This window comes from Phaseolus vulgaris, chromosome 3 (genome assembly GCF_000499845.2).
Source record: "Phaseolus vulgaris cultivar G19833 chromosome 3, P. vulgaris v2.0, whole genome shotgun sequence".
Taxonomy (NCBI): domain Eukaryota; kingdom Viridiplantae; phylum Streptophyta; class Magnoliopsida; order Fabales; family Fabaceae; genus Phaseolus; species Phaseolus vulgaris.
The window spans coordinates 46,218,951-46,228,141 of record NC_023757.2 but is presented as its reverse complement, the minus strand read 5'-3'; the positions used below and the strand labels follow the sequence as shown (position 1 = coordinate 46,228,141).

General features: G+C 32.7%; 1 long non-coding RNA gene across 2 annotated transcripts; it reads left to right on the top strand.

The window, feature by feature from the left end:
• Positions 1–6,015: 6,015 nt before the first annotated feature.
• Positions 6,016–8,921, top strand: LOC137805953 (uncharacterized). 2 transcript variants are annotated; one of them, XR_011080285.1, is made up of 3 exons: positions 6,016–6,158; positions 7,234–7,337; positions 8,628–8,921. It is a non-coding gene; the product is annotated as an uncharacterized lncRNA (long non-coding RNA). The 2 variants fall into 2 exon arrangements; XR_011080284.1 differs by lacking the exon at positions 8,628–8,921 and having other exon boundaries at positions 7,234–7,601.
• The last annotated feature ends 270 nt before the right edge of the window (positions 8,922–9,191 follow it).

The window sequence follows — 9,191 nt, the reverse complement described above, 5'->3', positions numbered from 1 at the left end:
GACTAGATTTAAATATTGCATAAACTTAATGTCACTGCTGGCTTGTAATTATTCTCCACTTAACAAGTTTTTTTCGCAAAGTTCCTTGGGGTTTCTGATGATACGCTGACCTTCTCTTTCACGGTAGTGAAGCTGTACTAATCTTTAATTTTGATCAAAACAAATTGTAATGGAGCTTCATTGTCCTCCTAGAATTAACGCATTTGATTCTGCAAACCACTTAGCTTCAAGAATATACGCCCACCACACATATCCGTATATATGTATAGCTAGTATCACCAACGTAATATACATATATACACGCGCACTAGATGTTGTAATGTACTATAATAATTTCTATTAATTATGAAAACTGCAATCTCTCATCTGCACCTAATATATGCACGTCTGTGGAGTCTGCACTTATGACAACGACTTCTCTACTTAGTCCTTCAAATTCTGTAATGAGCATGTGATGATAGGTGTCTGCTTGTTCTAAATCCCCTCGATTAATCTGCTTTCTGCAACTTGAACATTGTAATTCTATATGGATAAGTCATTGGGTTATAATGATCTGCTTAAACTTGCCCAGTTTTAACCACGTGCTTTGAACAAGTAGAGTTTTATATCAGTTATGGTCTCTTTTATGCAATTTTTATATTTTTATATTTTTTATGCATAATCTTTAAGCATAATCTCTTTGATGTCACATGTTTATGGAATGTGATAAAAACAATAATTAGATTTTAGATATTATTAGTTTTCACTAATATCGAGATCGATATATAGTTATTTCTTTTTAGCTTACAAGAAAATGAATTCTTTCTATCTTTTTTATCTTGTAAGTTATATGAAGTAAAGATGTCACAAATGATATATGCATGAACTTTGACCTAGTATTTCTAGTACTTTATAAATAAAATTTTGATTTATGAAAAAATAGTGTAGAGAACGATATAAATGAATTCCAAGTATTGATTATAAATTATATTTCAAAGCTTAATTACATTTTTCTTCTTTTCAAGTTAGATTAGTGCATTTGTATTCCAATAGGTGATACAATAATAATGCCGCGAAATATAAATAGGGTATGGTAGTAGCACGCACATCACATTCAGGGGATTGAAATTAAGAGGAATTCAATGAAGCAACTCTGGAGGAACCTAAACCCTATCTGAATGCATTTGTCGGAGTGTATGTTTGAAGTATACAAATCCAACAGAACGATGGTTGCACGGGAAAAGAAATGATGATTCTAAACTCAGTTTTCCTCAATTCAACAGCAACAAAAGCAATTTAGGACATGTAGTTGCAAATGCTGCTGAATCGCAGAAACGAAAAATAATTGTACTTACTGAGAAAGAAAAGCACGGAAATTGGCTGAAATTGAATGGAAATGCCTTGACCTTGGCTTGCAAGCTGCCTATGAGCTCCGATCGCTCAGGTGAGCCGCCATGGTCAAACCACCAACAAACACAATACTGCATATTCGGTGCAGTTTTTGGAATCTCAAACCGGTGTTACATTTTAACTTAACAGTGCTTTGGAACCATAGAAGGCAACAGTGAGTGATAATCTAAGTCAAAGAATGGATAGGGGACTGCAGTAAGCAGCAGAATTGGGAGTTAAGCAAGTTGTAGCCTAGATGCTGAATTGGAGCTGCTAATCAGAAGTGGCTAAGCAAGGAATCAAGCAAACCAATTTAAGTTGTATTTCATTTTGGTCCACTTTCAAAGGTTATATTCAAGAGTTCATACAGCCATCTTTTCCTCTAGGTCAAAGACAAGTGTTGTTACTGTATTCCCTGTATCAGCAGTTTTAGGCCATTTTTTCTGGTGTGGCCAATTGAATCGGAGAATACAAAGTGGTGGTAGGTTATTTTTTGTAAATCAGTTGGTTCTCAACACAAGCAAGCAGCTAATGTGTTTTCTGTTGGAGAGTAAAATGGGAAGTTTGTTGTTCTGATCAGCTCAAGAATTAGATGTAGTGGCATAGATAGTTTATACACATGTAACAGTGGTGAACCTAGATGTTATTGTTTGGCTTTCAGGCTATCACTGCTGCAAGAAAAGCAATGTGCTATCATGGAACGATTCATCTCTTATTTGTTCTTGGCCCAAGTTCTTAATTATTTTTTGGTTGGCACGATAAATCTTTTTGTTGTTGGACAATTAGGTTTCAACTTACAAGTCAACTCATACATAGAGTGCATAGAGTGTCTATAGTATTTTTTTGTGTTGCTACGTTGTTGGTTTATTTTGAGTTTGGTCGGAGGCATATGGTCTCTCCTGTGTGTATGTAGGTTGAAGCATCACTCAAATATTCTATTTAATTTATTTTATTTATTATTGATAAAAAAATATTGGATTAATCGAATAATTTCTAAGAAAATAACCTACCATATCATTTGATTCAATGTAATTGGGTTTGTTTAATTTTGAACTAATTGTCCTATTCTCACTTTACTTTAATGAGATTTTAAAAATTGGCAAAAATGTGAAAAATGAGATTTTAACATTCTTAAAATAAACTAACATATATATAGATATATTATTTTTTGATAAAAAATAAATGAATTAAAATGAAATATTTAAGGAGTGTTTTAACCCTTATATAAATATCCTGTTGCTAATCACCAGTAACTCCCTCCTTAGGCGCCTAACAAAGTTTACCCAGCTCAAAACAATAACATAACAATTAGAGCAAAGTTTGATCAACGCTAGACCAATGTCACTAAATGCCTCCATCTAGCTAAACCATTAACACTAAACATCGCAGCTTTTGGATTCCTACATCAAAACAAACAACACTAAATCTGCACAGTAAGAATTACCCTGCCAAGCACTTATGATTGCTACCTCGATCAACATCTCCTCCACCAATCTTAATACTCCAAATCTACACCATACTGTCAAAAAGCAGAGTCTCTATGCAATAAATATAGATATATGGTTTATATTAAAGTAGAATATTTTCCCATTAATATATATATATATATATATAATTATTTATAATCTTGTAAATAATATAAACTTGTATGTTATTTTTAGAGGAATATTAAACTTGTAATGTTATATATTCTTGTATAGGTATATTAGAATAAAATATATAATTAGATCATAAATTAGATGAACTAGGGTAATTGAATTAAAACATAAAATCACTTTTATAATTTTCTACCAAATCACTTTTTAAATATCTCTCCATTACATATTTCATCTCACACTAATATAAAATCTAGATATTGCAATTCTTATATTTTAAAATTATCGTAATAAAAAAAGATGTAATAACAATTTTATAAATAAATCAAAATTTTGAATAACAGTTAATCCATAATCACGGGTAGTTTTGGAAAAACATGACACGTGTAGCGGATAGGTCAATGAGGAGCGGTGGAAGGAAAGTTAGGGTTGCAAATCACAACAATCATCTCACAATTACACTACTTTCTTTTTCTCAAAATTTTCAGGGAGTCATGGGGAATATCATATGATTAAGAGGTGGGCAAGGGTGAAAAAAGTCTTCATATCATGTAGACTTAATAGGTGGGGAAGAAGATTTGATTTTGTGAGGTTTTTTTTTTATGTGGAGCAGCTTTTCCTATACAACAACGGGTCAAAACCTTTTTGAAGCAGTTGGGGCTTCTAGTGCAAACTTTGTTGGGCCCAATGCGGGCAAGGTCCAAACTTTCATTTTTTACGTGTCTCCATCCGGCTTCTCTATCAAAAGTTATGACCGTTTGAATTTTCTTCATGCTAATTTTTGTCAACTCCAAATCTCTCTTAAATCTCAGGACTCCTCCATCAAATACCTATTAAATGAAGTATCCACAAACCCTAAACTATTAACTAACAGTTCTTTCAGTTACTACAAGGGGCGAAGTTGGAATCAGGGAAGGCAAATTGCTGGATTTGGAAGGCAGGGGGGTTTCATACTTTTACGGTTAACTCAACCTATTTTCAGGTTAGGAAGGATAGAGTTGGGGAGGTTTCCCTAGTTTACAGTAAGTTGTGAAGGTGCAAAGCTTTGCCTTCCGCTTTGGTCACTGCTTGGAGGGTGATGGAGAATAAGATTGCTATTAGGGTAAATTTGGAAAGGCGAGGGGTGGTGGTAGAGAATCTGGTGTGTGGTTTGTGTGGGAAGGTGGAAGAGTTGTCCTGTCATCTGTTTTCCGTCTGCGAGTTTACTTGGCGGGTGTGGTGTCTTTGTTTTGAGTGGCTTGGAGTGTCGTTTGTTATTCACAAGGACCATTTGGTAAACTTCCAACAATTCAAGTTGTGTTCGGCTTCTGATGTGGTTAATGACGTTTAGGGGCGATTTGGATTGGTGTTGTGAGTGGAATTTGGAGACATAGGAACTCGGTGACCTTCGACAGGGGCATGGTAGATGCGCTCGAAGTATTTGCACTGGTACAGGTAAATGTTTGGTCGTGGATTTTTGCAAAGTCCTGTTGTAATTCATTTTAGGGTTTTGAACCCAGTGGATTGTATGAGGCTCTGGTTGTTTAATGCTTTATTGAGTTGCTTTGGTTGTTTCTTTTTTAAGTTGGAAGGTGTTCCTTGGTTGGAGGTTGGTAAGGCGCTAGCTATTTATGTATAAGGGTTGGACCACCCCTGAAGTGGTTCCCATTTATTTATTTTTTATTGCTGATAAAAAAAAATCAACACACACATTCAAATATTTATTAAAAAAATTTAAATCCTAAACCCTAAAAATACTAATATTCTATAATGGAGTTGCGGGTGCGGTCCGACGCGGGTGACAACAAGATTTATGATGCAGTGGAAGTAAGTGCTCTGACGCGGTGGTGAGGTGAGGTGAAAAAGAGGTCTAGCGCTATGGAGAGGTGTTGGAGGCGTGTGGGCGTCCTAGTAGAGCGTGGAGGTGTTAGCGACGTGCGAAGGAGAGACGTGCAAGAAGGAGGTGGCGCAGCGGCCGCTGGACGCTAGCGAAGGACCTGTGGCGATGGCGGTGGAGCGAAGGTGAGGTGGGAGAAGGAGCGATAGTGGATAACGAAGATGGAAAAGTGGGTGCGCAAAGTAAAGAAAGAAGAATGAAAATGCGCAAAGTGAAAATGAGAGGAACTAGGCACGCAGGAGTTAAAAACAATATAGTACATATAACGACGGTCCATAGGACAATCGTCGTTATTTGAGACACAAATTAACTTATAACGACAATTCAAAGGATAGTTGTCGTTAAAAACAAAATTAATTACAAGTTTGTCATTGCCTCATTTTTAACGATGGTTTTAGGACAACCTTCTTTGTTTGGGGTTGTCGTTATGAAATTTTGTTCTAGTGTTACAAACATTATAAATAAACATGATTATCAATATATTAACTCACACTCATACAAAATACTTACTTGATCGTCGGATGAATTTTTGCAGTTTCAATCCTGACCAAAAATTAAGAAACAAATACAAGATGAAAAGAGAAGAAAAACGATTGAGTAATGAACATCAATTGTCTAATCAGTAGCAACTACTATACCCTTATATAAGTATAGAAATATTTTTATATAAATATAACTTATTTAAAAATTTATACGATTTTTATTTTACTTTATTTTTATAAAAGTTACTTTCAAACTCTTTTTTTTTATATAAAATTACATCATTTTATGACCTTTTAAAACGTTTATAAACATTACTTTCATAAATTTTGATCACTTGTTAAATTTTATCCTTTTTTTCAACTTTATGGAATAATTACAATATTACCTTTTACTGTGATATTTTTTTATAAATATCTACACTTTTTCATTTACTTTTAAATATTAGTTTTCTTATTTAAACGTTTCTATCGAGATTTCATTTTAAACTTTTTTATTACTGTTAATTTTCTATGTTTTGAAAATATCATCTTTTGCTGTGTTATGTTTGTTCGTAACATTTTTTTAAAACAATTTGTGCTTTTTTATATTCAATTTTATTTTATATTAATAATAATATTTTTTTTTTCTTTTTTAACATTACACCAACTCACACGTATGTATATATATAAGGGGATCCTCAGACACTCCATATTTGGTCCGTTTTCCTCCCTCTCATCTCATCTGATGTCTTTCCGGCGAGTGAGAAACAAAGGATCACGTTACTCCGGCGAGTGAGAGGCCAACGAAGGTGGAGAAAATGACAGACAACTGATTGTAATGGTTTCACAACTGATAAGGTATAGCTCTGTTTTAAGTATCTGTGTTTTCTAGGTCGGTCTATGTTATTACTCTTTCCCTGAATTAAATTGAAAGAAACTCGAAATCTGTAGATACCTTAGGAGTATATCTTTTTTCAGTTTTCATTCTTTTTCAAGATTTTATAAACTCTTCCTTTTTTTTTCTTTACTCTCTTTTGGTTTTATAAACTTCAAAGAGTTTTGTTAGAAGGCAAGATCAGCTTCTTGATTGGATCTTGATGGTTCTACTGTTCGGTCTGCACTGTATATTTGCTATCCCTTCCTCTCTCTCTATTGTACTTTTCTGGTTCCCAAGATTTTCTAGGATTCTATGTTCAAACTTGGATCTTCCATTAAAAGCTTAGCAGGATTGCATAGACATGTTTAAAACATGGCATGTAGTTTATATCACTTCTTCAATCCTAGGTTTATCAAAGTAGGAATGTGACATTACAAACTGTGTGTTCTGTAAGATTTTGAAATTGAAATGTTCTGTCTCTAAATTACATTTGCCTTAACATCTCTTCTTCTCTAATAAAAGTGAGAAAATAGTCAATGCACTGATAGTGTATTCGATCACAAACTACTACCACATATGGTAAATTTGATGATTTTTACAATAATTAACTTAAAAGGCCTATTAATGACTAATTCTAATTGGCAATGTAATGTATACGAGATTTTATATTGATGAATTATAATTGAGAGTTTATATAAAATATTTTATATTGATCATGAATTACCACTGTACTTAATATTATGTTAAATGTGACAACAATTGCTTTGTGAGATGCATTGGACACTCTCAGTTTATTTTGCTTTCATTTCAGCCATATGAGCTTATTTATGCATACATGCTAGCTGAAGTGGGGAAGGTTTTAGATTAGATGAAGTAAGTTGGTAGAATATTATTTGTACATTATTATACTTTGTGTTATTATGTGGTTCAGGTACTGCCAAGCTGTACTGAGATCCTTAAAAGCACTTCCATGACTTTGAATTTTAGTATTCATTATATTGATAGTTTTTGTATACTCTTAATTGACCATGTGTTTTTGTTGATGCTACTGTGCAGTTCGTAGTGCATCTGATATTGGTATAACAGAACCTGGCTAGTGTTATTATTAGTGCTGCTTTGACCAGCCGAGCTATAACTTTCAGAGAATGAAAAATTGTACAGTAAGCTATTTAATTACCGTTGATATCTTCTCAACAGTTGATATCTTCTCAACAATTTCCACTGTTAAATCATCTATATCTCGTTGTTCCTTCTACTGTTATGATCCTCAATATCATACATTAGTGTTGTGCTTTGCCCCTGTCATCTCTGGGCTTGTGATAATGAGTGTTGCTATGTTCTACATATTTGATGTGCTTACAGCTTTTTACACCCACTATATTTAGGAGTAAGTTAATATATTAGACCACAAATTTCTTTGACTACCCTAAGTATGCAAATTTTTAATTTAATACTAGAAAAACAAGTGAATGTACGTTAGTAAATACATGTTTGTTAGCTTACTCCACTTCATTTTTAGAATAAATAAGTTAACAAACTATAATTTTTCTTAAAATATATTCAAGGTGTGGTTTGCTAATTTATTCATTTTAAAAATTAAGTGGGTGTAAGTTACCACATATATATATATATATATTCCCTAATCTACATCCACTGATGTTATCATGTTAAATCCTGATGTATTTTTAACATATATTAGGACTTGCTAATGTACACCCACTTATGTTGTCATGCTATACATTTTTTGAATTTATTTAAACAATTATTTTCTTAGGAAAGTTATTTTTTTTCTTAGGTAAGTTAGTTTTTTAAACTATATTGTTCTAAATGTTTTTAGCACCTTTATTAGTTATCTTGTATTTATAGCATTACTCTTTTTACTTTATGTATCTTTTTCAACATTTTATTTTTAAACATTACGATTGTCATAACTAATACGGTCTTTTTATTACTAAAAATTGACCAAAAAAAAATATTATAACCTCTTAAGTGGAAAAAATTCTTTCCTTAATTAACAATCAATATTTCAATTCTAGAATAAATGCATGTTTTGATATTGTAGAACTATGATGCACCATCTAATATTGTCCTAATTATAATCAGTACAATGATCCAATGCACAATACAGATAAACTAACATGGCTGACCCTCAATTAAAATTGAACACATTATTCAAGTCACTTGGTAAGAAGAGATACATCATATGCATCTGATTGGTTGATGTGTTTGTCATTAATAGACTTTCAATTAATGTCAAGATATGTGCTCGGACATGTTGCACTATATATAATAACATCGGTTGCATCATCCAGAATTTCTTGAAAAGAGTTATTAAGCTAAGATATCTTTTTTTTATCAGCAATGAATAAATTAAATAACAGAGATACTTAAGGGGTATTCCAACCCAAGTCAAGATATCTTTATTGTGTTCCTTTAAACTATTGTTTCAGGTGGCACAAATCCTAATAATTTGTGACATATTGATACCAAATCATCACTACTAAGACCAGTCACAGGGTTCCCATCAATGGGGATGCCAAGTTGCATTGTCACATCTTTTAAGGTGACTATGATTCTATTCTCCACATTTTCACTAAAATCGTAACTAGATGGTGATTTACATCAATGTTGGTCAAAATCAACAAGAGTCAAAACCCAACATGAAGAATTAAATTTTTTTCAAGTTGATCAGAATGTTTAAACACCTTTATATTACATGTCATTTAGGCTACAAAAATCTTTCGTTGTCCTCTCATAAAGTTTTTGTCACATGTTTATGTTGAAATAACATTAAAAATATATTGGATGGTGGTCGTGCATTTGATGTCAATGTTATGTCAACCTATACAGAAAATTGTAAAATATAAAAGAAAAAAAAATCTAAACAAACTGTGGACAATCTTACTTTGAAATACAAAATGAAACAGTTACTTACTCACTCAGTCAATTTGGTGACGAATGAGAACGGTTTTAGACCGTCAATAAATTAAATTTTACTTTTTTATCTGCTCTAA